The sequence below is a fragment of the Camellia sinensis genome, chromosome 8, assembly GCF_055761805.1.
Source record: "Camellia sinensis isolate YWXY chromosome 8, ASM5576180v1, whole genome shotgun sequence".
Classification (NCBI taxonomy): Eukaryota; Viridiplantae; Streptophyta; class Magnoliopsida; order Ericales; family Theaceae; genus Camellia; species Camellia sinensis.
Window position 1 is genome coordinate 78,746,866 of NC_138968.1, and position 26,577 is coordinate 78,773,442.

Consider the following 26,577-nt stretch of genomic DNA (forward strand, 5'->3'; position numbering starts at 1 on the left):
TTAATTGCAATTCGATTGTTTAGTTTTCAAAACAAAGTTCAATCTCATTTACATTGTTATGTAATGCGATGCGATGCGATGTGATGCTCAAAATGTACAAATGTAACACTTTTTGGAACAAAAAATAGCTGTTTCATTCCATCATTTCTTTTGCAAAAGTACATAGTTTTGAAGAAAATAAAACCTGCCTGAGGCAGTACAATGTGCTCAAACTACCAGTAAAAAGAAAAATAAAGCAAAAAAGAAGAAAAAAAGTAGCAAAATGTCTGGATGGGTGCCGGTCACCTCAAATGCGGGGGTTCGTCTTCGTCCTCTTCCTGGACGAAGGTCCAAGATCGCCGCCGTCATCTCCGCTGTCTGAGCTGTCTCCAGCCTCACCCTGGGACGACTCTACCTCCGCATCAGACTCAACATCATCAGGGGAAGGCTCCCGTGAACTACTCGCAGCACGAGCTCACCTATGTCTACCTCGGCTGTGGATCGTCATCCCCCGCCTGGCTCCCCCTGTTGTTCTGACAGGTGCTGAAGGTCCTGCTAGAGCACTCCCTGCGGCCGGTATCTGGAATGGGGCCTAAAAAGAACAAATGGCAAATGCATCAGTTATATTGTGCAAAGCAGGGTATGAATACCGAATATAGTGTATGAGTACAGTGTATGAACGCCGTGGGCAATGCTGTGAGCAGTATATGAATGTTATGAGTACAATGCATCAGTGCTGTGAACAGTATGTGAGTACAGTGCATCAGTAACGTGAGTGGTATGCCAATGCAATGTATCAAGTGCCGTATCGATAATGTAATGTATCAAATCAGTACGGAACAGAATGTGTGAAGTTTTTGAGACTGAGGTTGAAAGAACTCACGGGGATGCCGTAAATGGTCAACAGGTCGATGCTTCTTTGCAGCATCCCCATCACTGAGGCCGTCAGCCCCAGAGACTGACTAGTGTACTCGATGGAAACCTGCAAAAGTGATTGAAATCATTAGTATTCTGCGGGATGTTAAATGAAATGAAATGACTGTACAGAATGCAAAATAAAGCACATACTGGGGTCGAGCCACGAACTCCGACAAGCTCATGACCAGCCGGAGGAGGAGCGATGGGTATCTGATAAGTCTCCCCACCCTATCCTCGGCATGTCATGGTAGTGGGCAGGGTTGGCCACTCTACTCTCTGTCCCCTTTGAGACCCACTCCTGCTACGGGCTTGAGCCGCCCTCGATACTCCTGCTCCTGCCGCTGGCGCTGCAGGCCTCTCTCTCTCGACTCGGCGAGCACCGGCCAGAGGCCGCATGAGATAAGCCTGGATGAACTCGGTGTAGTCTCCCTCGCCTCTGAAGGGGTCAGAGTCCCAACCGATCGTATAATCCATCATCTCCTCCAAGGTGTATCTCTCGGTATGCCTCATATGGGTAGGAGGTGGACTCGAAACTATTTGCTCCGGTAAACCGAGGGTCTGGCGTAGGAAGCGCTCACCCAGGTACCAAACCCGACAGACCGGGCCCTCTAACAAAATCCTAAACTGGGCAGTCTCCTGAGCACTCGCATACTGCTCCCTCACTGCGTCAAGCAACGGAGTCCAGGGCTGCCAAGTGATCTGCAAATAATAGGATATACAATTTGTTATCTACTGTTGAAAGTACAATGTAAAGCGCAGCTTAAATGAACTGTAAAGTTTGAAATACCTCTGCGGCGGTGATGGTGTCGAAGTATCTGCGGAAAAACAGGAAGGACTCCCGTGGCCTCCGCTCGCAACTCACGTCATAGCAATGAGAATATGGAACGCCGAGGGGGATCTCCACATCCGGCACTAGGGCAAGCCTCAGAAAGTAGGCATACACCAACAACTACAGAGTGTAACAAGGCAAATATGAGTATGCTTATCAGATAAAGTAGAATGCACATAAAGCAGAAATCAGAGAATGGTATGCAGTGTATCGTGCAGCATGTGAAGTGTATTGTGCAGTGTATGCAGTGTACAACCAGTGTAAAGCAGATTGCGTGTGCGCAGTGTGTGTGGTGTACAGATAGTGTAAAGAAAAACTATAAAACATAAAGGGAAGGTGTACCTCCTAGTCTCGCCAGTAACCTCTGAGCAGATGATCGCTGCGGTAGGATGAAGAACTCATGTATCCGTAGAGTGTGGCCAAACCTGCGCCACCCCAGTCGTAGCGACGGATCCTGGTCACGTCCACCAGTGCACTCAGTAGATAAAGGGCGACAGTGTTCGCCCGATCGGCGAAGAGGGTGGTCCCTAGCAAGAACATGATGAATCCGCAAGCATACTGCTCCTCCTCCTCCCGATCGTAGGCGCCTGTACCCTAAAGTGATCCTCGAACCAAGAGTACCTCACGAACCCTGGCTGGGAGAGAGGTGGCCGAGCGCCGAGCAAAAACATCTGGGCGGCATCCCACTCATCCATATCAGTGTCAAAGGGAATTGGATCATCCCCTACCCCGATGCCGGTGAGCATCGAGAAGTCGAAGGGAGTCATCGCCATCTCCCCTGTAGCAGAAAGGTGAAAGGAATCAGTGGTGTCCCACCACCTCTCCACTAGAGCACCAAGAAGGGGTCTACTTGCAGTGAGGCGCGAGAGTCCCATGCAGAAAATGCCGAAGCCGGCCTGATCAACGATGTGGCGGACCGCATCGGGCAGCTCCATGTACCAACCTCGGGCGATGGTGTTTGCATACCCCTGGAAGGAAATCAAGAATGTGGCACCGAAATCGAATTTTGTTCGGTTCAAAGTGTGTAAAACGAAAAGGGTTTCACAAATCGAATGATGTAAAAGGCTCGGAAACAAGAGAAAAGCTCGGATCTAAGGTTGGGAAGTCACCTAGAGAGAGAGAGGAATGTTTTTCGGGTTTGAGGGAGTGAGGAAATGGGGTTTGAGGCCCTATATTTAAAGACCCGAGGTGAATGGACAAAACTGCCCCGAAATTGCCATTTTTGGCCGATCGGCTAAATATTTGGCCGATTATCTCTTTTTGTGGCTGATGGATGGCCAATGGCCTCCCCTTATGGTCGATGCACCTCCAATGTTCTTGTTTGGGTCAGTTATGTTGATTGGTACCCTTATCTCTCAAGGAAGTGCAAGAAAATACACTTTTGAAGCATAACCGGCCTTCATGTTGACCTCGAACCGTGTCTTCCGTGTGCGGCATTTGATATACGCGAGGCGTATCCTTTTTTGTATCCTTTTGTATGTTACGAGATTCGAAAATCGCCTTGAATATGTCACATTACAATGTTTTGACATGTTTGTAATAAGCACGCTTGTTATATGTCTTTTCGCTCTTGCATTGAGCGTGCCTCGTCTCGTATTGAAGTTGCATCTCAACATTGTGAATAAAATGCCTCTGTCATGCTTGCATTGTCATGCACATCTCTTTCGCATTGTTATGCACATACTATATGCGTTGTCGCGCACGTCATGCTTACATTGTCATGCACATCTCTTTCGCATTGTTATGCACATACTATATGCGTTGTCATGTACGTCATGTTTGCATTGTCATGCACATCTCTTTTGCATTGTTTTGCACATCTAATTTGCGCTGTCACACACATTACTTGTATTATTTTGCACATCTATCTTGCGCTGTCACGCACTTTACTCGCATTGTTTTGCACCCCTTTAACTTGCGTTGTCACGCACGTTACTTGCATTATTTTACACATCTATCTTGCGCTATCACGCACTTTACTCGCATTGTTTTGCACCTCTTTAACTTGCGCTGTCACGCACGTTACTTGCATTGTCTTGCACATCTATCTTGCGCTGTCACGCACTTTACTCGTATTGTTTTGCACCTCTTTAACTTGCGCTGTCACACACGTTACTTGCATTGTTTTGCACATCTATCTTGCGCTGTCACGCACGTTACTTGCATTGTTTTGCACATCTATCTTGCGCTATCACGCACTTTACTCTCATTGTTTTGCACCTCTTTAACTTACGCTGTCACGCACGTTACTTGCATTGTTTTGCACATCTATCCTGCGCTGTCACACACGTTACTTGCATTGTTTTGCACATCTATCTTGCGGTGTTACACATATTACTTGCATTGTTTTGCACATCTATCTTGCACTGTCACGCACGTTACTTGCATTCTTATGCACCCCTTCACTTGTGTTGTCACGCACTTTTCACTTGCATTGCTATGCATATTTCTAACGATATTGTACCTGTTAAGTTTCTTTCTTTTGAAGGCACGATATTGTATGTACGGTTCATTTGAAGCTGGAGCGACCAGACGAACTAGACGGTATTGTATGTACTTCGCATGAGACGTAGCGAGAATTGTATAATTCTCTTACATCATTTCTACATGAAATGTAGTTTGATTCTTTGCATGTCATTTGCATCTTGCCCCTACCTGTGGGTGCATATCTTTGTTATCTTGTATGCTTGTCTACATCTTCGGTCTTGTCGAAAATAGGTCGTCTCTAGGCTTTGACATTCACTCCCGTCATCTTATGACTTTTGAGTTCTGTCAAAGAGGGGCAACTGTAGACACCCTATTTTTGACCGTCCTCAAGAGTTGGACATCATCGTTTGAACACTCGATGATCATCCATGCTCGTGTTCGTTTTGAGTTCCCGAAGGTCTTGGCTGCGCACCTTGCCTTAGGATCTCTCAACTTGTTTGTTTTTGTGCTTGGTTGTGGACCAAGGATGTGACAACCCTCATCATTGATTAGTGCTAATCTATGATTAAGCATGTTAAATGACTGATTGACTGAAATCCTGAACTGATTGATTGAGTGTATAACTTAAGTGCATTTCTATCTGTTGACTGTTGAATGATCTGTTCATGTTTTGCGCTTTAAACTGTAAATTGAAGGCCTTATCGGCGCCCGAATCTGAAATTGAGTAAAGTTTTATGCTAGTTAGAATTTATGTGATTTTATGGTATATTTAATTGAAATGTGATTTGGTATGATTAAATTAGATTTAATAATGTTAAGTTACATAAGTTGGCGTTATTTACCCTTTTGCCATCTAGTGGGCCACTTCACCAAATGTTGTTTGTAGCTTAGTCTTGCATCATTCTTCATTTCCTCTAAGACCAAACATGAGAGAGAGCTAGAGTGTGGGAGACATTGCATTCATCTAGAATTCTTGCTTGAAATTAGAAGTTTTGAAGAGAGGATTGCAAATTGAGTTTCCCTTCTTGGAATTGGAGACCTAAGGTAGAGAATTTACCTTCTTGTTCATATTTTGAGTTGGTTCTTGCATGGTTTAGAGGATTGTTGGAGTTTAGAGCCAAGTTATGGCTTAAATTGTTGAATTGAAGCTTGAATCATGCATGCATGTACATATTTTTGCATTTTAAAGTTGATTTTCATGAAATCTTGCATGCAAGTTTACATTCTTGCTCTAGTCCACGAGTTCATCGTGGTTTTGAGTTTAATCTTGCTTTGGATCATGTTTTGAGGCATTAGAATTCACTAGAGTTCATGCATGTTGTATGTTCTTCATGTTTATGAAAACTTCTTTGAAATTGTGTTTAATTGAACTACCTTTGGGTTTTGATTTTGCAAATTGATCTTTGAAACATGTGATATTATGAGTTTACAAGTGTTTTCCAGAAAATTAGCCCAAAAGGATCGAATTTGATGCATTAAAGTTGAGTTTTGAGCTTGAGGTTCAAATCTGGAAATTTCAGATTTTGGACTCACGCTCGAGCGAGGAACTCCACCCTCGAGCGTACGCTTTGTGTTCATGCAGTCCGCTCGAGTGAGGAAATTGACGCTCGAGCATGAAATGCATGTATCCAGTACATTGCATGTATTTACAGTCCGCTAGAGCGAGGGAATGCACGCTCGAGTGAGGACTTGTGTCTCAGGCTCGAGCGAGGGTCGAGCATCCGTCGAGCGTGAATTTCATGCATCCAGTACTTTTGCAGTCCACTCGAGCGAGGAAAGTCATGCTCGAGCAGAGCTCCTTTGTCTGCATGTCCGCTCGAGCGTAGAAAGCTACGCTCGAGCGAGACCCCTGTTTTCTGAAAATTCTGAAAAGTGTTTTAAAGTGCATTTTTGCATCCTCATTCCATCCTAGGCATTCCTAGGCCTAGTTTAAGGCATCTTAATGAGGATATCGATGTAGAACCACACCGAGGCAAATTAGGGATTAAGTTATTATTTTCCAACTGTGTAGCTTAGTGTGTGTTCGTTCTGTAACTGTGTAAGGTTGGCATCCGAGGATGCTCTAGCTGCTTATAGCCCAGTGCTCTGTGAGTAACAATGCTGTAAAGATATGTTCAATTATGAATATTTTCTGAATGAACAACTGTACTGCTTTCTGAAATGATATTTCTTACTGAATGAATGTTTGTCCTATTTGCGAACTGTATTTGTGGCATCCATAGCAATTTACTGTTACTATACTGTATTGCTACTGTCACAGAGATCTCTGTCAGTTCCCATGTTTGGAACCACTACTGTTTACTGATATGATGGCCATCAACTGACTGTTCGGTTTGTTAAGACCTACTGTACCGTTTTGCTATTGGATGCACCACATATGACTACTATAGTTTCTGAATGACTGTTATAGCATGAAATATGAACCACAAACTGAATGACTGATATACTGATAAATGACTGTTTTCAATACTGAAAGGACATTCATTCTTAACCTCTTTACGCATATGTTATTCACTGGGCTTTAGCTCACTGCTCATATATATATATATATATATAGGTGTTTAGGCACCAGACCGTTGCTAGAAGCGTCAGGCTAAGCCCTTGTTTTGTCAAGCCAACCTTTGTGCCTCACTTCGAGGTTCCAGATCTGTTCAAGCTAAGGCTACTTTTGGGGTGTCTCAGATTCACCCTATCTGTCTCTGTTATGTATAGACTGAATGATATTTGTACTGTACTGCTATGGTGGGGATTTGGTCCCTAACCTGAATGCCTGTAAATGATGTATGTATATACTGTTTTGTTTCGAATGTGACTATGCTAGGGAAGTCTTTTTGCATACAGACTGTCACAACTCATTGGACATCTTTCATTTACTGTTTTGGCTTCCGTCAGCCCCTATACTCTGTAATATTGTTATTACTGTTAAGCAGGCCTTCGGTAATCTTGGATTACTGGCCAATTGCGGTGCTAAACCCATAGGGGCGGGTTTGGGTCGTGACAGAGTGGTATCAGAGCGATTTTAAAACCACGAGTTATACCGCACACACGTGTCCAAATGAGCTATAGGATGTCCTAGAAAAGTAATTAGGACATTACATGAGCATGAAAAGTGTGTGTGGCCATGACATGAATATACGTGTTAATGTGTTTAAGTATGCAACTGCCTATGTTTATTATTGTCATAATTGCCTATAGTGAAATGGATAACGCAAGAACTGCCGATGAAACTGAATCATCTAATGCCAGAATGACAAGATTAGAAAGAACAGTGGAACTGTTGACCGAAGCCTTAAGGCAACAGTAACAATAGAACCAACAGCCCCCACCTCCTCCGGTATAGCTGGAACAGAATGTGAATGATGACATCATTGCTCTAACACAAAAGTTCAGTAAGATGAAACCGCCATCATTTTAGGGAGGCCTTGAACCATTGATGGCCGAAGCGTAGGCGCTAGAAACTGAAAAATTATTTAAAGTCTTTCCGTGTTCTGACGCACACAAAGTGCTATTGGCTACCTTCACCTTACAAGAAGAGGCCAGAAGGTGGTAGATGCTAGGCCGCGACACCAATACTGCTATGAATTGGGCTCAGTTCAAGGGAGCCTTCTTTGAGAAATACTTCCCACAGTGTGTCAGAGACCGCAAGGTAACCGAGTTTGAACAGTTGAGATAAGGTACCATGTCCGTGGCTGAGTATGAGTCAAAGTTTACTGAACTCGCCAGATATGCACCGCACATGGTTGACACTTATTATAAAAAGGCCAGGAAGTTTGAAGGCGGCCTTAATGTAGAAATTCTTGACAGAATCAACGTTTTGAAATTGCTGAAATACGTGGATGTTCTTGATCGAGCAATAATGGCTGAGTCGAACATCGAAGCATTGAAACAGACCGAAACACCAGTGTCTGAATGGCGTGGTAAGAGACGGGGCTTTAAATTTAAGAAAGGCCGGAACAGTTTGTTGAACAAAAAGCAGAACACAGGGTCAACAAACAGTTCTAGTCAAGGAAACCGTTCTATACCGCCCTGCTCCGAATGTGGTAAGAATCATAAAGGGGTTTGTTATAAACTTTCAGGTGCTTGTTACAGGTGTGGCAAGGTGGGCCACATGGTCAAAGATTTCCCTTCTGCTCCTCAGGGCAATAGTAAAGCTGCACCAAGCGCAGCAGCATCAACTGCTCCACCGAAACCCAACCCCAAAGCTACTGGAAAAGAGCCTATGAGGCAAGGCCGAGTGTTCGCACACATACCAAGAGACGTACAGAATATCGAGACCATTGTGTCAGGTATACTCTCAATTTGTGCTCAAAATGCGTATGTTTTGATTGATTCGGGGTCTACACATTCATATGTATCTCATGGTTTTTTGCGAAAATTGAATAGACCATTGGAACCCATAAACTATCTGTTAGCTGTATCTTCACCTGTTAGAGGATCCATGACTTGTGCTTATATGTACCCTGCATGTGAAATTATTGTTGAGGATGTTCATTTGTACATTGATTTACTGCCATTGAATATTGATCATTTTGATGTGATATTGGGAATGGATTGGTTAACGAAATATCATGCTACCATAGACTGTGTAACAAAACAAGTTGTTTTTCGTCCACCCGGACAGCCTGAATTTGTGTTTAACGGAGTTGGAGTAGTATCTCCCCCATATCTGATTTCATCCATGAAAGCTTTCAAACTGATTAGAAAGGGGTGTAAAGGGTATCTATGTTCTGTATTGACTGTACCTACTGATGATAAAACTAATGTGGATAGTATTCCTATAGTCAGAGAATTCCCAGATGTTTTTCCAGATGATCTGCCAGGGGATTTGATTGATAGAGAGATTGAGTTCACCATTGATGTGATTCCGAGTACACAGTCTGTATCTAAAGCTCCGTATGGAATGGCACCTACTGAACTGAAAGAGTTGAAAGTTCAGTTGCAAGAACTGTTAGATATGAAGTTCATTAGGCCCAATACTTCACCGTGGAGCGCGCCAGTCTTATTTGTGAAAAAGAACGGCGGCTCACTGAGACTCTGCATTGACTACCGTGAACTGAACAAGGTATCAGTGAAAAATAAATATCCATTGCCTCGCATTGATGATTTATTTCACTAGTTACAGGGTGCCCAAGTGTTCTCCAAAATTGATCTTAGATCTGGATATCACCAGTTGAAAATCAAGACAGGGGACATCGAAAAGACTGCCTTTCGAACGAGGTACGGACATTACGAATTTCTTGTTATGCCTTTCGGAGTTACCATTGCACCTGCTGCATTTATGGACCTTATGAATAGAATTTTCAAACCATACCTTAATGAATTTATAGTTGTTTTCATAGATGACATTTTGATTTATTCCAAAAGCACGGAAGAACATGAACGTCATTTGAACATTGCCCTACAGACCCTAAGAGAACAAAAACTTTATGCAAAACTAACTAAATGTGAATTTTGGCTAGACAGTGTGATGTTTTTGGGACATGTGATCAGCAAGGATGGTATTACAGTTGACCCACAGAAAATTGAAGCAGTAGTGAACTGGTCTAGACCGACAAATGTTACCGAAGTCCAAAGTTTTCTAGGCTTAGCCGGGTATTACAGAAGGTTTGTCAAAGATTTCTCCAAAATTGTCCTGCCACTAACACAGCTGAGTCAGAAGGGGATATCATTTGACTGGACCGATCAGAGGGAATCAGCTTTTCAAGAGTTGAAAACTCGACTAGTGACTGCACCGATTCTCACCTTACCCTCAGGTATGGATGGTTATACTGTATATAGTGATGCTTCTTATAAGGGTTTGGGATGTGTTTTAATGCAGAATGGTAAAGTTATTGTATATGCTTCCCGACAACTGAGACCGCATGAAAAGAACTACCCGACCTATGATTTAGAACTTGCTGCAGGAGTGTTTGCACTGAAAATTTGGCGTCACTACCTTTATGGGGCAACATGCGAGGTGTATACAGACCACAAGAGTTTGAAATACTTCTTCACACAGAAAGAACTGAACATGAGGCAGCGGAGATTGTTAGAACTGATAAAAGACTATGACCTGTAAATTTTGTACCATCTAGGAAAAGCTAACACCGTTGCTGATGCACTGAGTCGGAAATCGATTAGAAATTTAGCCTGTTTACTCACCAGACAGAAAGAATTGCTATGTGACCTTGAAAGACTTGAAATTGAGATTGTTTTGCGTGAACAAGGTGGAACAATAGCCACTATTTCTGCTCAACCGGCACTGATTGAAGAGATTAAAGAGAAACATAAACAGGATGACTTCTTGAGGAAGATCATCAAAGAACGGGAATCCAAACCGAGGCCGGATTTCAAATTTGAGAATAATGTGCTGAAATTTTAGGAAAGATTGTGTGTACCAAGTGATTCTGAACTGAAAAGAAGAATTTGCAAGAAGGCCACAATTCAAAACTGTCTATCCATCCAGGAAATACGAAAATGTACCAAGACTTGAAACTGAATTTCTGGTGGCCGGGTGTAGACACCCCATTTTTGACCGTCCTCAAGACTTGGACGTCATCATTTGAACACTCGATGATCATCCCTATTCGTGTTCGTCTTGAGTTCTCGGAGGTTTCTGCTACGCGCCTTGCCTCAAGACCTCTCGACTTGTTTGTATTGTGTTTGGTCTTGCATCAAACACTTGTTGTTTTGTTTCTGAGGGTGGGAAATAGCTTGTAGGCCATCCCTACACCTCACCGGCCATGGCTTGAGGCCACCGGCCTTATTTCCTTGCCACCGGCCACTAGTGATGGCCGGTCGGCACTATTGATGGTCGGTCGGCACATTTTGTGGTCAGTCAGTCGGCCAACTTTGTTGGCCGATTAGCCACTTTTTCTGGCCGAGACCTTTTCTTGAGGGGGGTTGAACCTTTTGAACCCCCTGTTTTAGATTCTTAAGGAAGCTTGAACCTTTTGAACCCTTTGTTTTTAGCTTCTTGAGGAAGCTTGAACCTTTTGAACCCTTGGTTTAGCTTCTCCAAGAAGCTTGAACCTTTTGCACCTTTCCTCTAGCTTCTCCAAGAAGCTTGAACCCTTGTCTAGCTTCTCCAAGAAGTTTGAACCCTTTGCACCTTTCCTCTAGCTTTTCCAAGAAGCTTGAACCCTTTGTCTAGCTTCTCCAAGAAGCTTGGCCCTTTCGTCTAGCTTCTCCATGAAGCTTGGCCTTCTTGACCCTTTTGCTCCAAGCTTCTAAGAGAAGCTTGGACCCTTCTTCCTTTATAAAAGAAGAGCTCCTCTTCTATTGCAAGGGTTCCAACACTTTTGTCTAAGGCACAAGAGATATATCTCTCCCTATATCTATACATTTTAGCTTCAAAGTGCTTAGTTCTTGGCTCCATTACACACCACCTCCTATCCTAACACCTCCATCATCACTCTAAGCATCTTGGAGGCCATTTTTAGAGAATAAGGGACTGGTTTTCTGGACCAAGAAGCTGCTGTCCTCTTTTGCCTACAAGGGTAACACACCTTACCCTCTTTTGGTCTTTATTTTGCGTCATATTTTAGCCTTAGTTGTAAGCATTTTCGAGCTTTGTCATAAACTGAAAAAAGTCTTATTTTGATCTCCTTTTGAAGTTTGTTTAGATCACTTTTTCATTTGGGGTGGTTTACCCCCTCGTAGGCCCTGTTTGGCCTTGTTTTTGAGCCTTTTTTGTGAGCTTTGGGACCACCTTGTTTTGGCCCTCTCACCACTAAAATCCAGAGGGATTTAAGTGGTGGGGATGGTGTTTTGAGGTCCTAGGGAGGAGAGGGTCATCCCCTTTCCTTATTGTCTTGTTTACTTACTTTTATGGCCTTCCAAAGGACCCCCATTTTGCATGCTTTGAAGTCTTGTTTCAGGCCATTATTTGTGAGCTTTTATGTCTGCCTTAACTCTGTCCAGAGCCCCTTTGGCCATATTTTGTGTCTATCATGCATGTGTGGAACAATCCTCCTCAAGGCCTTTCAAAGGGGCTATCATTTGCATGCTTCATTGACCCATTCCAGGGCCTTTTTGGTGGGTTTTAGAACCCTCACAACCTATTTCTAGAGTTGTTTTTTCCATTTGGTGTGTCCATCATATACGTGTGGAACAACCCCTTGCATGGCCCTCCAAATGAGCCCATCATTTTTGCATGCATTGACTAAGTTTCAGTAGTTATTTGGGCATATTTTAGCATACCATGTTGCTATTTTTGGCTGGTTTGGTGACCTCTCTTGTGCTTCACATACATGTAATGTAAACCATGCTTACTAGCCTATGTTACATGTTGTTTTAGCCCTTCATGTTAGCACCTTTTGGCCATGCTTAGAACTGATTTGGTGCATGTTTAGGACTGCCTTGGCTCTATTTTCATGCCTCATGGTCAAATAATGCTTGCTTTGCATACTTGTGGTTCAATGCATTTGCCTAGTTTTGAGTTTCGGGGCCTATTTCATGCATTGGGTGACATGTTTCCATGATTTGGGACCATTGAGCATCTTATTTCAGAGCTGAAAATTGCATGTTTATGTGCCATCTTTCATCTCTTGCCATGCTTTGGTAGAGTGGCATTTGATGCCTTAGGATCGGTTCCTTGCATCGTGCATGTTTGCATGTGTTTCGGTTGTCTCATTTCCATCATATGGCCACTGATTTGAGTGTGGCTAAGGTCCACTCATATTGGTTTAAGTCCACCTTGCATTGTGTATGCCATGTTACAATGTGTTGTGCATGTTATGTTGTTAGCGTTGTGTATGCCATGTCACTCCTCGCATTGTGTATGCTAGGTGGTTAGTTGCATTGAGTATGCCATAGTCCATATAGTATTGTGTGTGCCATATAGTCTATAGCATTGTGTATGCTAGGTTGCATGTTTGCATATTTAGGTTGTATGCCTATTGCATGTCGTATGCTTGCATGCTCATGTTGCATTAGTTTGCTTACATGCTTAGGTTGCATAGCATTGAGCATGCATCCCTTGTCTCTTAACCAATCATGATAGAGGTTGGGGCTTTGACGTGTTTTGTGTGCATTTCATTTGATATTGAAGTTGCACACTTGGCTTCTTGGGCCATCATGTGTTGAAATGCGTGATTGGTGGCCCGAGGGTTGAGGACCATCCTCCTTTGAGTCACGAACATGATAAGGAGGGTGTTGGTGCAAACATTGCTTTGAAAATACTTTGTCATGCCTTGTCTGTCCTTTGCTGCTGTCAAAACAGGTTTCTGCAGGAATCTTTGGCCGGCCGACCATCTATACTGCCGACCGACCAAATATTTGTGGCCGAGAGCTCCATAATTGGTCGATGACCAACTCCCTTTGGCCGGTGGTGATCCCCCTTGGTCGGTGGTGTTCCACAGTGTCCATGGAGTGTACCTTGGGACTTGTGCAATTTTCAGAGGAGTAGAGTAGGGAAAACAGAGGCAACTTGTGCATGGCGACGGATTTCCGAGCAAACCCGAGCACGCATGCATCGGACCCTCTTCCCGAGGCTGTTTATTGCTTTCTACTAGTTAGGTGGTCTGTAATAATTAATTAGTTTGTAGGTTAATTAATTTGTATATTCTTTTGGTTCCTCCGAGCGAGGGCGAATTTGTAATAAGTGTGGGTGCGTGTGTGCATGTCTTCCAACCCCCACTTCTTTCTCCCTTTTACTTACCTGCTTTCAATGGTTAGTATTAGGACATATTTAAATTAGCATACCTTATGTTATGCATGCGTGCATTCATACATTTGTCTTGCATGCACCGGGCTCAGCGCATCATGCTAACTGCATTGTATTTCAATTCCAAATTGAATACGTGTTATCTGCCGCATTTCACATGCCATGTTTAGGATAGTCGAGCCTATCTAGATTGTATCTTTGCATATGTTGCATTAGCCATTTTAAACGTGAACCAGGATCATGCATATGATTACTAATTAGTTTCTGTTTTGGCTTGGAGTACTCGGTAAGCATTTATGTTTTAGCATCCTTGCATGAGTGTGAGTGTTGCCATGATAACATGCTTACCATGAGGCTATATGCTTACGTGTTATAATTGCCTGAATGCCTGTGGGTGAAGGTTGGGTTACTTAAATTGGAACAATGAATTGAATGCAAGTTTTAAGCCCACTTAAGGGTGGCAAAATTCATGTCTTAAGCCTACTTGAGGGTAGCACCATCAAACCATTTTCAAATAAATAAACATGACATGTTTCGTTCCAATTTAGGCGACTTGGTCTATACTTGTTTGCTGTGCGCATCACGTAGTAAATCTAGGCTAATAACTGGAATAAGAACGCATAATGTTTTCAAAACAAGATATCATGATTAGTAGAGGCCGATCTTCGGATCGGGCGAGAGGGAGTGCTCATAGCTGACCTTCCCCAATCGTACCCAAGTTCCCGAGCCGAGGCAACTCTGGTGATGACGGACACGTGGCCTTAGGTAAACGAGTCAGGGTTTCCTAAATTCCCCCAAAATAAAATATTTAGGTGGCGACTCTGTATCTGGCAAAGCAGTCCATGTTTGGCACTTCTTTACAAAAATCTGTTTTTCAAAACGATTTGCCAGATTTGGACTCTTTGGTTCAGATTAAGAACTGTGACAATTAGAGTCCGAACTGTAGTGAGCCAAAACGAACAGAACGGGACTCATCCTCCTGGGGCGTTCGGGGACGTCTACAGTTTCTGGCGACTTTGCTGGGGAGTAATAGAGAACTTGACTCGAACTCATGATATCTTGTTTTGACTACACTTATGTGTTTCTTTGCATTTCATGTGCATTGGTGCACCTAGGACACCGTGTTGGCCATCTGCTATTCCTGAACGGTTTGCCGGAGGCTTGCCTTGTCAAGGCATGACCATAAGGCTGATCGGTTGCGGGCTCTGCCAGTATGGGAACACAAACCCCGATTTTTAACGAGGCACCCTTTTTGACCATTCGACCTAGTGCATATTCGGAACCCATCGTGACCATTCCAAACTAGAACAGGTTGCTTACCCGACTGTAGGTTGTTTGAAACCGCTGTGTGTGTAGTGAAACCCTAGCTCCTGACAAAATAGGACAGGGAAACCCTACCCCAACATAGGGGTGTTTTGGCTCTCACTTATCTGCTATGTGCTTTTAGAGTGTGCCTCTACAGGGAATGCATGTATCAGTTTGTAAGTTTGGGCATCAGGCCTGCGGGCACCAGTTCAGTATTTTGGGATTCAGTTTACCTTAGGGTATTGGTTTACAGGCAGAATTCAGTAGAGAGCACAGTCGTTCAGCTATGTGTATACCTGTTCTGGTGAAATCAAGCTGAGATGCTCTCTGTTTTCTCTTTTGTTAGGTAGTCCTGGAACCATAGCTTCAGAAGGCTCCAATATCCCCCGGGTACATTGGATTTGTGCTGATAGACTTTGTCCGGTCAAAGACTCAGTTCAAGGGTAATCAGGGCCAAAGAAGGCTAGTCAGGCACAGACCACCAGTACAACAGCTACCAGATCAGTGATCTTTGAGCAGTCGGGTTAAGATTTCCGAGCCTACTGCAGACACAGATATATCGGTTGCTCAGTTAGATCAGGACAATATGTTGGGTCTGAAAGAGATGGTGCGCCAACTCCAGGATAGTATGAAAGCCATGCAGCAAGACACTGTCCGTCAAGCAGAATTCGCCAAGCAACAGGCTGTGGTCATAGCCCAACAGGCAGAGACAATTGCCAGGTTAGAGCAGCAAACTGGAGTATCTACTTCACACCAGGCTCCTCCCCAACCAAGAGTTCCCATACTCGGGGAGGCAACCCACGTCCAGGATGATACGGACATTCCAGTCGGGCCAGCTCCGCCCCCGGTTCTACCCCAGCTATCCAAGACACCCATCAACCTACCAGACTCCCCTTCTGAGTTCGAGACGGATCCAATGGCGCTAAAAGTGAGCAAGCTTGAAAAGCTGTTCAAGAAGGCTCAAGGCATGAAATCTATTCCGGACATAGAGGATGGTTATACCGACTCAGTGGTGACATTACCGGATCGGTTCAAGATGCCACATATCGATCGATTCGATGGCTCTGAAGACCCAATGGTGCACCTCCAACTGTTTTCTGATATCCTGAGACCAATGGGTTTGACCACAGCCCAGAAGCTATCACTATTCGGCCGAACCATGTCTGGGATAGCCGCAATCTGGTATGCAAAATTGGAGAACTCTGTGAAACAAAATTGGAAAGAAATAGCTGAAGCCTTCACTGCTCAATACTCCTACAACACACAAATCGAGGTCACAACTCGTGATCTTGAAGTCACCCGCCAAGAGCCAAAGGAGGGTTTTTCAGAGTTTGTGGCGAAATGGAGAGCAAAGGCCTCGATGATGGCTACAAGGCCTTCCGACAAAGACCAGATAAGGATGGTTGTGCGCAACCTCCAACCCAGGCTGATGCAAAAGTTGATCGTCCTACCCCTTCCCACCTTCACGGACCTACACGAGATTGGGGTACAGATCGAGGATGCTATGAAGCAGGGCCTCATTGACCAGGAGAAGGAGCAGCCCAGGAGGGCGTTTTCCCACAACTCAAGTACGACCACCAGCGGTGATGCAGCTGCAAGATCTTCTGAAGTGGGCATGGTCACCATCACCGCACCAAGAGCAGCCACCCCCTTTGTTGGTGCATCCACTTCAAACCCCCGAACTTCAGACTATCTACCCCGAGGCAAGAGGGTTTTCACCCCACTGTATATGCCTTTGTCTAAAGCTCTAGGGGTCCTACTCAGGAAAGGACATCTAAAACCATTACAACAACGGCCCCTACCTGATCCTCTCCCTCCAAAGCATGACCGACTAAGTACTGTGCTTTCCATTAACAAACCGGTTATGACACTGACAGTTGCGTCCGTCTCCGCCACGAGGTACAAAATCTGATTGACAATGAGGTCATCATCGCGCCAAGCTCTGCAAAGTCTATCGACATTTGATCAGTGAACTTGTGGGGGATAATGTGACCATGTGATCAGGGGATGAACCACCTGCGGATGGCGCTCGATTTACTTCAGATGTGGCGTATGGCACGCACTATTTTGAGCATTTGTGAATGCTAGTTTTTGTGCTTTCTGACTTGGGTATTGGGACAATCTTGTCATTTTGTATTGAGTCAGCCTTTTCATACTGAGTCAGTCGCTTCAGTCTTGTTGTATCAAGTCTGTCTTGTTGTGTCAGAGTCGAGTGATTTCGGGGGTGTTACCTCGAATATCACTATTTTGTTTTGTGTTTGTCTCTTTGCTTTCTTTTTTAAGTCTGTTTCTGTCATGGAGCCAGTTGCAACCGGGAAATCTGAATGAAACAGCTGTGGCTGTCATGTTTTGTACTTATTGCTACTTGGAGCTAGTTGCGCCAACAGATCTAAATAAAATAGCAGTACATTTTTGCACTCTTGTGTTTGCTTCTGCCGTGTGCTAGTTGTGCCAGAAATTTTGGAATGAATAGGCAGTACTTTTCGCCTGCTTTTCTGTGCCTTTTAAATCATTGCATTGACCTAAGTTTTTCAAAAATGTTTTGAACATTGTGATGAAAACGAAGAGGAAGGAATTCCTCGGGTTTTGCAAAACTTGATCAATTGAGAGAAAGAGAGGCATGCTAGGCCCTTAATGAATGAGATCATGCTTGTTAATGTGAGTACTGAGAAGGATCCTGGCTTGATCCAGATTGGTCCTACACTGTCTTCAACATGAGCAATTTGTCGTTTTCTTAAAAACTTTCAAAAACGACATGTTTTGCGCGGTCCTGTGAAGACCTGTGTAGAATCGCTCTTGAGATTACGCAGCTTAGGATCGCTCTCAGCCTCAAGACTCAACCCATTCATTTTCAAACCTTGAACTTAGACTCAGAAAGTTCAAAGGTCAACCATAATGTGAGGCCTGCGTGGCCAGATTTGAAGCAGCCCACAAACTAGGGGCAAGAAAAGATCAAGAAGATCAGATCTCATCAAAAGAAGTTTGTGAAGCTAGATCAGGAACACCCCTCGAACTAGAGGCAAAAGATGTCAGATTGTGCTCGACGAGTCGAAGATGGATCATTCCGCAAATCAACGAAGATCAGCAAGAATGCCAAATCCTAGAAGGGAAGAAAGAAAAAAGTTTGTTGCTGAAGGATAACCGAGTTCCTATCCACAACCTTATGGGCAAATTCAGGCCCCCATTGGATGGACTCCTGCATCGTCAGCGAACAGTAGCCATTCGCCTGGATTCAGATGACTTCGGGATCTCAATACCATTTGACATGGACAAAGCTACACTTTTACCCTTGAGAGGCTCGCTGAGCCGAAAACCCGGAAGGGCGACCCAGGCAAAAGTTAGAGCAAGAAAAAGAAGAAAAAGGACAAAAAAAAAAGAGAGAAAAATGCAAAGAATAAAAAAAAGAAAAGAAAATAAGAGAGATGAAAAAAAAAAGAATTGAAAAGAAAAAAAGAACATAGCTCGCAAGGTTGAAAACCTGGAAGGACGGCCTTGGCAAAAGTTAGAGCGCAAAAGGAGAGGTTAATACCCGAGTGTACTTTAACCCCGAACTACGTAAGGCTTGATTCCCATGTTTGGGATACGTAGGCAACTTCATTCTGAAGTCCAGCCGCAAACACTTGTACAATTGATTGTGTCTATGTAATGGTTTTTTATCGTCTTTGCCTTCTCTGTATCCGAGAGTTCGGTTGTGATCGTCACTCTGAGGACTGATTACAGTGTGCTATGGCGCTATCCAAACAAGGGGCAACTTTCTGTTGCCATTTAATGCGCTGCGGTGCCATTCAAACAAGGGGCAACTTTCCGTTGCCATGCAGCTCTCTTCGAGCAAGGGGCAATTTTCCATTGTTATGGATCCGAGGTTGCGCATCTCAAAAGTAGGTTCCATGCTCGTTGAGCAGTGGCTGATTTGCAAAAACAGTTTTTGAGAATTTTTACTGAGGTTGACTAATTCTCTCGAAAATTATCCCATTTTTTCCAAAACTGGACCATTTCTTGGACCCAAAAAAGGGAAAATTTTCAGTGCTCATAACCTAACTTGTATGATTTTAAATCAGAAAATCGAACAAGCATGTTAATCTAACTCTCATGTTGGTTAAAATTGTTTTAGTAGAAAATCAAAAACAAAAAATGGTCAAAATGATGAACTAGGGGCACAGTTGAGTCAGGTGTTCTGTCTTTTCCCCATTGTCAACATACTTGCCAGAAAAGGGCACTCTACTTGCCAGAAAGGGCACTCTACCCGCCAGAAAAAGGCACAATTGAAGCTAACAACAAAGGGCTGAAAGCTCTCAACATTCTCCAAGCAACGAGGTATCAAGCCTAGTGCGAAGCATGAACTGGAATGGATCAAGATATTCCCCTCCCTCGTCTGGACACATTTGATCATGTCCAAACTCCCCAGCAGAGCATCGTTAACTGATATCAGTTGCAAATTTGCTACACACCCAATTGTAACGCAACCCCTCTGTGGGAAAGTTCACTGTTGTGAGCTGAAGAAGAATCTAGCGGAATGCTAGGGAGAGAACCCGCAACTTCTCATTTATCCATCAACCACCCAGAGGAGGGATAAAAAAGTAAGAGAGATTGAAGAATAGAGAGATATGCACTGAGAGAAAAAGTGAGGAAAAGGCTTTTTCAGAAAAAAACAGAGCCTGAGGGCCGAGTGATATGAGAATCACAAATGAGAAATGGTGGGAAACAATACCCGGAGAAACAGGCTCCCTGTGCACATTTGAGTCTTGTGTTTTGTTGTGTTTTGTCTGTCTCGATTCTTGTTTTGAGTCGTTTCGAGTGTCAATAGGTGTGTTTAGGTTGTTTACCTTTGTTTTCCTTTGTTGAGTTGTGATGCACTGTGTCCAGTCGTAGACTCAATACCCAGTTGAAAACTTATTCTCACTCTCATTTTCAAAAATAAATTGTTTTGTGCTCAGAGTGCTGTGCCATTCTCCACATTTGTGCAAAACAGGTTTTGTTCTTCCATAAAACTGTAGGGTTCAACCCAGGTCATATGAGAACAGTAAAACCAGGGCCTATCTGAAGCTATGTTGGTTTCGGATTGCAAAGCAAAAGAAAAGAGGGAAAATGTGGAGCATCTTAGTGCGTTTCAACTTCGGCAAATTCCGAGACTGCATTCCAGGTGCACCTTCTTAGGCCTCACCATTTCTCTAGAGTATGAGTGTATCTCAACCCCAAGCTTAAGCCTGCTTCAAGTCAGAATCGCAATTAAAGTAACTGCAGATGTTATCTCTCGCCAATATAGACAGGGTGTCCCCTTTTGAGCTGAGCATGTTGCCAAGTCCTCTGAGAGGTAAATCGGTGGCACCAGAGTACATGATTAATGCCCCCATACTTGCATAGAAAATGCATTTTATCGCACTTCTCTTGCGCACCTTACCTGCACTTGTTAGTGCATTGCATTGTTCGCGCTTTCTTGCGCACCTTACCTGTACTTGTTAGTGCATTGCATCGCACTGTTTTGTGCATTTAATTTACATCTCACTGCCTTATGCACCAGTATTGCATCGTTATGCACCTCTTCACTTGCGTAGTCACGCACTTTCCACTTGCATTGTTATGCACGTTTCAATCGCATTGTTATGCACGCCCTTTTACACCTTTCCGAAACACCAGGATACATCCCTACGTTTCTCTCTCCTTTTCGAAACACCGGGATACGTCCCTATGTTTCTATACCTTTCCGAAATACCGGGATACGTCCTTATGTTTCTCTCTTTTTCCGAAACACCGGGATACGTCCCTATGCTTCTCCCCTTTGGTTAAGAGCATTTGGAATACGTTCCAATGCTTATACCTTTTCGAAACACAGGGATACGTCCCTATGTTTCTCTCTCCTTCCGAAACACTGAGACACGTCCCTATCTTTCTATCTTTTCGAAACACTGGGATACGTCCCTATGTTTCTCATTTCTTTCCAAAACAACGGGATACGTCCCTATGTTTCTCATTTCTTTCCGAAACACCGGGGTACGTCCCTATGTTTCTCATTTCTTTCCAAAACACCGGGATATGTCCCTATGTTTCTCATTCTTTCCGAAACACCGGGATACGTCCCTATGTTTCTCATTCCTTTCCGAAACACCGGGATACGTCCCTATGTTTCTCATTTCTTTCTGAAACACCGGGATACGTCCCTTGTTTCTCATTCCTTTCCGAAACACCGGGATACGTCCCTATGTTTCTCCTTCCTTCCGAAACACCGGGATACGTCCCTATGTTTCTCATTTCTTTCTGAAACACCGGGATACGTCCCTTGTTTCTCATTCCTTTCCGAAACACCGGGATACGTCCCTATGTTTCTCCTTCCTTCCGAAACACCGGGATACGTCCCTATGTTTCTCATTCCTTTCCAAAACACCGGGATACATCCCTATATTCCTCCTTCCTTCCGAAACTCCAGGATACGTCCCTATGTTTCTCCTGCCTTCCGAAACTCCGGGATACGTCCCTACGTTTCCCTTCTTTCCGAAACACCGGGATACGTCCCTATGTTTCTCCCTTCTTTCCGAAACACCGGGATACGTCCCTACGTTTCCCTTCTTTTCGAAACACCAGGATACGTCCCTACGTTTCTCCCTTCTTTTCGAAACACCGGGATACGTCCCTACATTTCCCTTCTTTCCGAAACACCGGGATATGTCTCCATGTTTCTCCCTTCTTTTCAAAACACCGGGATACGTCCCTACATTTCTCTCTCTTTCCTGAACATCGGGATACGTCCCTATGTTTCTCCCTCTTTGGTTAAGAGCATTTAGAATAGGTTCCAATGCTTGAACCACTCTGAAACATCGGGATATGTCCCTATGTTTCTCCCTCTTTGGTCAAGAGTATTTGGAATACGTTCCAATGCTTATACCTTTCCGAAACACCGGGATACGTCCCTATGTTTCTTGCATGATCATAATTTATGCTCAGCTTCTTGCATTGTCAGTTGCATTTTGCCCCAGCCTTCGGGCGCATACCTTTATCTGTAGCTTGTATGCTTTGTCTGAGTCTTCGGCCTTGTCAAAAATGGGTCGTCTCTGGGCTTTGACACTCACTCCCGTCATTGTTATGACTTTCGAGTTCTGTCAAAGAGGGGCAACTGTAGACACCCCATTTTTGACCGTCCTCAAGACTTGGACGTCATCGTTTGAACACTCGATGGTCATCCCTATTCGTGTTCGTCTTGAGTTCTCGGAAGTTTCGGCTACGCGCCTTGCCTCAAGACCTCTCGACTTGTTTGTTTTGTGTTTGGTTTTGCATCAAACACTTGTTGTTTTGCTTCTGAGGGTGGAAAATAGCTTGTAGGCCATCCCCACACCTCACCGGCCATGGCTTGAGGCCACCGGCCTTGTTTCCTTGCCACTGGCCACTGGTAATGACCGGTCGGCACTATTGATGGTCGGTCAGCACATTTTGTGGTCGGTCGGCCAACTTTGTTGGCCGATTAGCCACTTTTTTTGGCCGAGACCTTTTCTTGAGGGGGTTGAACCTTTTGAACCCCCTGTTTTAGCTTCTTGAGGAAGCTTGAACCTTCTGAACCCTTGGTTTTTAGCTTCTTGAGGAAGCTTGAACCTTTTGAACCCTTGGTTTAGCTTCTCCAAGAAGCTTGAACCTTTTGCACCTTTTCTCTAGCTTCTCCAAGAAGCTTGAACCCTTGTCTAGCTTCTCCAAGAAGCTTGGCCTTCTTGGCCCCTTTGCTCCAAGCTTCTAAGAGAAGCTTGGGCCATTCTTCCTCTATAAAAGAAGAGCTCCTCTTCCATTGCAAGGGTTCCAACACTTTTGTCTAAGGCACAAGAGATATATCTCTCCCTATATCTCTACATTTTAGCTTCAAAGTGCTTAGTTCTTGGCTCCATTACACACCACCTCCTATCCTAACACCTCCATAATCACTCTAAGCATCTTGGAGGCCATTTTTAGAGAATAAGGGACTGGTTTTCTGGACCAAGAAGCTGCTGTCCTCTTTTGCCTACAAGGGTAACACACCTTACCCTCTTTTGGTCTTTATTTTGCGTCATATTTTAGCCTTACTTGTAAGCATTTTCGAGCTTTGTCATAAACTGAAAAAAGTCTTATTTTGATCTCCTTTTGAAGTTTGTTTAGATCACTTTTTCATTTGGGGTGGTTTACCCCCTCGTAGGCCCTGTTTGGCCTTGTTTTTGAGCCTTTTTTGTGAGCTTTGGGACCACCTTGTTTTGGCCCTCTCACCACTAAAATCCAGAGGGATTTAAGTGGTGGGGATGGTGTTTTGAGGTCCTAGGGAGGAGAGGGTCATCCCCTTTCCTTATTGTCTTGTTTACTTACTTTTATGGCCTTCCAAAGGACCCCCATTTTGCATGCTTTGAAGTCTTGTTTCAGGCCATTATTTGTGAGCTTTTATGTCTGCCTTAACTCTGTCCAGAGCCCCTTTGGCCATATTTTGTGTCTATCATGCATGTGTGGAACAATCCTCCTCAAGGCCTTTCAAAGGGGCTATCATTTGCATGCTTCATTGACCCATTCCAGGGCCTTTGTGGTGGGTTTTAGAACCCTCACAACCTATTTCTAGAGTTGTTTTTTCCATTTGGTGTGTCCATCATATACGTGTGGAACAACCCCTTGCATGGCCCTCCAAATGAGCCCATCATTTTTGCATGCATTGACTAAGTTTCAGTAGTTATTTGGGCATATTTTAGCATACCATGTTGCTATTTTTGGCTGGTTTGGTGACCTCTCTTGTGCTTCACATACATGTAATGTAAACCATGCTTACTAGCCTATGTTGCATGTTGTTTTAGCCCTTCATGTTAGCACCTTTTGGCCATGCTTAGAACTGATTTGGTGCATGTTTAGGACTGCCTTGGCTCTGTTTTCATGCCTCATGGTCAAATAATGCATGCTTTGCATACTTGTGGTTCAATGCATTTGCCTAGTTTTGCGTTTCGGGGCCTATTTCATGCAATGGGTGACATGTTTCCATGATTTGGGACCATTGAGCATCTTATTTCAGAGCTGGAAATTGCATGTTTGTATGCCATCTTTCATTCCTTGCCATGCTTTGGTAGAGTGGCATTTGATGCCTTAGGATCGGTCCCTTGCATCGTGCATGTTTGCATGTGTTTCGATTGTCTCTTTTCCATCATATGGTCACTGATTTGAGTGTGGCTGAGGTCCACTCATATTGGTTTAAGTCCACCTTGCATTGTGTATGCCATGTTACAATGTGTTGTGCATGTTATGTTGTTAGCGTTGTGTATGCCATGTCACTCCTCGCACTGTGTATGCTAGGTGGTTAGTTGCATTGAGTATGCCATAGTCCATACAGCATTGCGTGTGCCATATAGTCTATAGCATTGTGTATGCTAGGTTGCATGTTTGCATATTTAGGTTGTATGCCTATTGCATGTCGTATGCTTGCATTCTCATGTTGCATTAGTTTGCTTACAGGCTTAGGTTGCATAGCATTGAGCATGCATCCCTTGCCTCTTGACAAATCATGATAGTGGTTGGGGCTTTGACGTGTTTTGTGTGCATTTCATTTGATATTGAAGTTGCACACTTGGCTTCTTGGGCCATCATGTGTTGAAATGCGTAATTGGTGGCCCAAGGGTTGACGACCATCCTCCTTTGAGTCACGAACATGATAAGGAGGGTGTTGGTGCAAACATTGCTTTGAAAATACTTTGTCATGCCTTGTCTGTCCTCTGCTGCTGTCAAAACAGGTTTCTGCAGGAATCTTTGGCCGGCCGACCATCTATACTGCCGACCGACCAAATATTTGTGGCCGAGAGCTCCATAATTGATCGATGACCAACTCCCTTTGGCCGGTGGTGATCCCCCTTGGTCGGTGGTGTTCCACAGTGTCCATAGAGTGTACCTTGGGACTTGTGCAATTTTCAGAGGAGCAGAGCAGGGAAAACAGAGGCTGCTTGTGCATGGCGACGAATTTCCGAGCAAACCCGAGCACGCATGCATCGGACCCTCTTCCCGAAGCTATTTATTGTTTTCTACTAGTTAGGTGGTCTGTAATAATTAATTAGTTTGTTGGTTAATTAATTTGTATATTCTTTTGGTTCCTCCGAGCGAGGGCGAATTTGTAATAAGTGTGGGTGCATGTGTGCTTGTCTTCCAACCCCCACTTCTTTCTCCCTTTTACTTACCTGCTTTCGATGGTCAGTATTAGGACATATTTAAATTAGCATACCTTATGTTATGCATGCGTGCATTCATACATTTGTCTTGCATGCACCGGGCTCGGCGCATCATGCTAACTGCATTGTATTTCAATTCCAAATTGAATACGTGTTATCTGCCGCATTTCACATGCCATGTTTAGGATAGCCGAGTCTGTCTAGATTGTATCTTTGCATGTGTTGCATTAGCCATTTTAAACATGAACCAGGATCATGCATATGATTACTAACTAGTTTCTGTTTTGGCTTGGAGTACTCGGTAAGCATTTATGTTTCAGCATCCTTGCATGAGTGTGAGTGTTGCCATGATAACATGCTTACCATGAGGCTATATGCTTACGTGTTATAACTGCCTGAATGCCTGTGGGTGAAGGTTGGGTTACTTAAATTGGAACAATGCATTGAATGCAAGTTTTAAGCCCACTTAAGGGTGGCAATTCATGTCTTAAGCCTACTTGAGGGTAGCACCATCAAACCATTTTCAAATAAACAAACATGACATGTTTCGTTCCAATTTAGGCGACTTAGTTTATACTTGTTTGCTGTGCGCATCACGTAGTAAATCTAGGCTAATAACCGGAATAAGAACGCATAGTGTTTTCAAAACAAGATATCATGATTAGTAGAGGCCGATCTTCAGATCAGGCGAGAGGGGGTGCTCATAGCTGACCTTCCCCAATCACACCCAAGTTCTCGAGCCGAGGCAACTCTGGTGATGACAGACACGTGACCTTAGGCAAACGAGTCAGGGTTTCCTAAATTCCCCCAAAATAAAATATTTAGGTGGCGACTCTGTATCTGGCAAAGCAGTCCATGTTTGGCACTTCTTTACAACAATCTGTTTTTCAAAACGATTTGTCGAATTTGGACTCTTTGGTTCAGATTAAGAACCGTGACAATTAGAGTCCGAACTATAGTGAGCCCAAAACGAATAGAACGGGACTCATCCTCCCGGGGCGTTCGGGGACGTCTACACCGGGAATGAAGAAAGAGATTGCTAATTTTGTGTCGAAATGTCTTCATTGCCAACAAGTTAAAGCCGAACATCAGCAACCTGCAGGTTTGCTGCAACCCTTACCAATACCGGAGTGGAAATGGGAACATATCACTATGGATTTCATTGTTAGTTTACCTCGCTCCAGTAAAGGTATGGATTCAATTTGGATTATTGTTGATAGACTGACTAAATCTGCTCATTTCTTACCTGTCAAAACAATTTATAATGGGGACAAATTGGCTATAATCTATATTGATGAGATTGTTAGATTGCATGGAGTGCCTGTGTCCATTGTTTC